We start from the raw sequence: 4702 nt of genomic DNA, 5'->3' as shown, positions 1-4702 counted from the left end.
AAGGAAGGAAGGAAGGAAGGAAGGAAGGAAGGAAGGAAGGAAGGAAGAAAAAGAAAGCAAGCAAGTGTACCTGAAGTTCAAGTAAGCAGACCAGATAAAGAGATGTCAAACTTTGGTTTTCCCCAGGGCAAGATTCTAATTCTTTTTGCGTAACCTGACCAGCATGGCTTTAGCATCCTCATGAAGGATGGAGGCTTCCTGGTTGCCAGAGCTTCTTCTTTTTGTCCCTTCCTTTCCCATAAGACCCAGCTTGGAATGTGGATCTAATTGAATTCCTATTTTTCCATGTCTATTTTGGACATGGTTGCATTTACACCACATCTCATAGCTCTTAAATTCTATCTTTAAGTTGACTTTACACATTTTTTATTCAACATTTACTGGGAGTTTACTGTGTGCCAGGAATGTGCAGTGGGTTGAAGACACAGAGCCGGATCTCACAGTGTCACATGTCCTGTGTGAGATATGCTCACATCGGATATGCTGGGGGCACTGATTCATCCAAAGAAGGCCCAGAAGACAGCAGACCCAGTGACAATTGCCTTTACTCATCCCCTTCCTTATGAGGGCAGAGAAGTTCATTTTAGATGATGGTATTTTCCAGGGTTCTCTCTGCCTTGTTTTCAACAAAAGAGAAGTCATATGTAGGATTTTTCCTTTACCTCATGTCCACCCCAGGCTTAGATATTCTCACCATGAATTCTCTGAACAAAGCCAATTTCCTGACACTTCAGTCAATTCTTACTGGGCTGCAGAAAGCTGGTCGTGGGGGCCCAGAGATACATGCGTATGTAGATTCGTTGGGGGGAAGATATTGTTTCCCCGCATCATTTCCTCCCCTACTTTAATTTTTCAATCAATTTTCTTTGTTTCCTTTGTTTTTAAAAAGACATTGACAGGTTGACACCTAGATGTTTCCTAGAAACACCCAAAGCTCTGTTCACATTTCCACTAGCCAGATTTTGTTTGTTTTGTTTTCAAAGTTCTTCTCCTCCTTCCTCCCCTTAGAATTTTTCTCACTTTTCCATCAAATTTAAGACACAGATTTTGAGTAATTAAACTCATGGCAGAAGAGGAAGATCATCAATTAAATATTGCTTGCCTCTATATAATCAGTCGATTGGTCTGTATTACATAACACTGTGACCCTAGATTATCTAAAATTTCCAGAAGAGTTCAGATGGCACAACAATTTGTAAAGCACCTATTATGTGGCAGGCTCAGTGCTAACCAGAGTAAGATCAAAATCAGTGTGTCTCCCTGCAGTGCATGATAAATATCTGCAGAGCTAAGAGACCCAGGGGCCCATAAACTCAACAGTTTTCTAGACTTGGGCTAGGTAGTCAAAATATCACAGTGAATCTTGGAAGACTTAAGAATGCCAGAAAATTCACTTAACTTCCCTTCATTTGGGAGTGCAGTTTGGTCTCCAACAACAGTTGGTTTGCTCTGTACCTGCCTGGATCGGAGCGTGCAGTCCAACATTCCTAAAGGGCAAAGCATGAGACCCCAGAAGGCTGGCCTGGCTTGCTCCGAAGGAGTTCCTTCCCTGTGGTCTTCATGTCATTGCTATTTGCGGCATGGAGAGACCCTTTGATGAGTGTCGAACGTGCCACACTTAAAATCTCTGAGGTAGCAGTTTCCACCTTTAAAATATTCCTCGATGTCTCCCCGGGGTGCTCCCTGTTCATCCCTTATTCATCTATCTCCCTTTGAATCTTAGCAGGAATTCTGATGCTGCTGAGGCCCCTCAGTCCCTGAAATGTGTCTCAAACTATGTTTCTGTGTTCTTTTAATTTTATTAATTCTGCATACTCAGTGCTTTTGAAACTCATCTATTTCACAAAAGATCAAGTAAATTTAATCGTATCTTTTTGAAGCCCTTCCTTACTGTGCTGTCATTAGTTAATAGTGGGGGAAACCAAGAGGCACGGGGTATGATTATTATGAACGATACCTTGGATTCGCACATACTCACTCCCAGTGAACTCTAGGCAGTTCATACACATTAGCTCATTTTTCCTCCTAACAGCTGGGCTGGGAGACCTAGATTCTATTCTTGGTGCTGTAACAACCTTCTTGGGAAAGGTATTTAGCCACTAATTGCCTCAGTTCCCAACTATGAAAAGAGAATAATGATATGAGGATATTTGCTTCTCCCTCTCCTTATCCTAAACCTTTAGAACCTAAATAGCAAAAAAAAAAAAAAAAAATCTGAAGAGACTAAGTCTAAAAGAGGAGAAGGAGTGTGTCTTGACTTTATTTCCGTTATGAAAAGGTGAGATACAGTCCTAGGAGTTTGACTGGACACCTTGGAATCTGAATTGTGATCCAATCTCTGCTTACTGATGGACCATTGCCTTTGATACCTCTCTCCTTTATATTGGAAAGCACTTAGGGATCTGGAGCTGGTGAATACTATAAAAGGGGCCCAATCTTCTAAAGAGCATTAACTCGGTCACCAAAGATATCTCTAGGAACCATGGCATCAATAAGACTGGATTACACTCTTGGCTTCCAAAGCCTTCCCCTTCCCCCACCTCTCTCCTTTCCCTCAACAACCTCCAGGCTTTGTAGCAGTTTCACAAATATATACCAGTGACTCCAGCCCAAGTCACTGGCCTGTGTCTTCGGTCTCCTATCATCTCTAGACTCTTGGCCTGACAATCTCAATCTTCAAAAGTTCTAGGGGCGGAAATATGCCTCTTTGCTTGCCAGCTTAAACCTAATGAATGGCAGAGAACGTAGACCAAAATAGAACTTGGCTCTTAGATGACGTGTGTCAGCCAAGAATAATGCTTTTTATAATGTCAGGCTTAATTCTATTAGTGCACAGGTATTAGGGATCTCACCCTCTAGAAGGGCCTTGATTTTCTCTATTTCTCTCTCTCTCTGTTTACCCATTATTACGTAGGAGTCCGAGCTTCTCTCTTTTACCTGTCTAGACTCAAAGGCTATTGAAATGTACTACTTACAAATTGGTAAAGTCAGACCCCAAGGCAGTGGACCATAGATTACCTTCCAGGGGGCTTCCCAAACCACATGGGCCCATCGGATAAACTCCAGTCCTTGTATAGAGTTAACCTAGAAGCCAAGAAAAGTCCTCTGAAGCTCACCCAATGAGGCATAAGGAGGCAACGGACTTATTTTACATATTCATATCAAAAATATTATTAAATATCTATGCTGAAGACTTCTCTCACCATTGATTTCCCCTAATATCCTAAAAGGCTAAGAATTCTTTTTTTTTTTTTTGCTAAGCAAAAATCCAAGTATTTAGCCTGACATTTGGAACTCTTAGGGATTTGGGGTATAAAATCTGCCAGGTGACTTCTTTTGAGACCATTTGAGCTACAGACTGCTGGTACTCTGCTCCCTACTGGTTCAAAGTCTCATTGCTTCAGGAAGATGGCTTTGCTGATTGGTGCATAAGGCAGCTTCCTCATCCTCTCCTTCCTGGGAATATTTTTGCCAATTAATGAGGGACTCTTGTTGAGGGAATTTAGATAGTTCACATCTAAAGTATGTTTAGAGTTTAGGGGCTGGAGTAGGAGGGCTGTGTTTCCACATCCAGCTCTCCCTTGAGAGTTGCCATCAGCCCCCTAAAGGGATGCATCTTTAGAAACTTGAGTGGTGCCGAAATTTCGAATGTGTATCAATGCTTGTGGAAGGACAGACTGAGTGCCATCATCACGTTCCCCCCTGCCCTCCCCTAGTCAGAGACAGGAATTGCCCGGATGAAGACTAGGATGGAAGCTAGCCTGCCAAGAATACCACTTATAAACGCTTAAATAGTCTTCCCTTAGGCAAAGTAAGGACTTGTCTAACCTTTTTCTCAGAATACATATTACGAAACTCTGGAGCCTTGAGGTCATATGGTCATGAACCATTTCTAGCTTCTCAGCCTCATTTTCTGAAATGAGGGCATCTGAGCTGGGTTGCTTATCTCAGATCTGGACTTACCCACAAACTTTAAAGTGCAAGAGATCTCCCTCCCTGCATGTAGCCCAGAATAGTCCTTCACAGCCACGTCATCCTGGACACTTTATCACTTGATATTACCTCCTAATCCACAGATCAGTGAGATTTTAGAATTTGTCTGGCTTCAAACAGAAACAGCATGACTGCAGAACATTTAGAATGAATTAGATAGACCAATTTGCTACTTTTCAGAAATACAAATAAACATGTAAGTGGGACCTCAGCCAGAGTATAGTCTTTGCAATTAAGGCTGCAATTCACCCTTTATTAAATGTTACTTTTTTAAGAAAAAAGATTTTATTTATTTATTTGAGAGACAGAGAGATAGAGAGAGCATGAGTGGGGGTGGGGTGGGGAGAGGGAGCAGCAGGCTTCCCGCTGAGCAGGGAGCCCGATGCAGGACTCGATCCCAGGACCCTGGGATCATGACCTGAGCGGAAGGCAGATGCTTACCTGACTGAGCCACCCAGGTGCCCTAAATGTTATTTTTATGTGGCATTGGACCAAGCATTATTCTAAGGGTTATTTAGACATGAACTCAGCTCTCTCAAAAAGTTCCAATCAAAGCCACATCAGCATACAAGTTTATTGAAAAAACTTTCGCTGTTTGCCAGGTGCTATGGTATATACCAGAAGCACAAAAGTGACCATGTGACAACCCCTCTCTCCATTCACCTTGGAACTTGGGGATAGAGACAGCATAGTCTATGGACAGTGTCAA

The sequence above is a fragment of the Callorhinus ursinus genome, unplaced genomic scaffold (genome assembly GCF_003265705.2).
Source record: "Callorhinus ursinus isolate GAN/ISIS: 27379988/994484 unplaced genomic scaffold, GSC_fseal_2.0 scaffold19, whole genome shotgun sequence".
Taxonomy (NCBI): domain Eukaryota; kingdom Metazoa; phylum Chordata; class Mammalia; order Carnivora; family Otariidae; genus Callorhinus; species Callorhinus ursinus.
The sequence above is the reverse complement of the archived record's forward strand: the minus strand, read 5'-3'. Positions refer to the sequence as shown.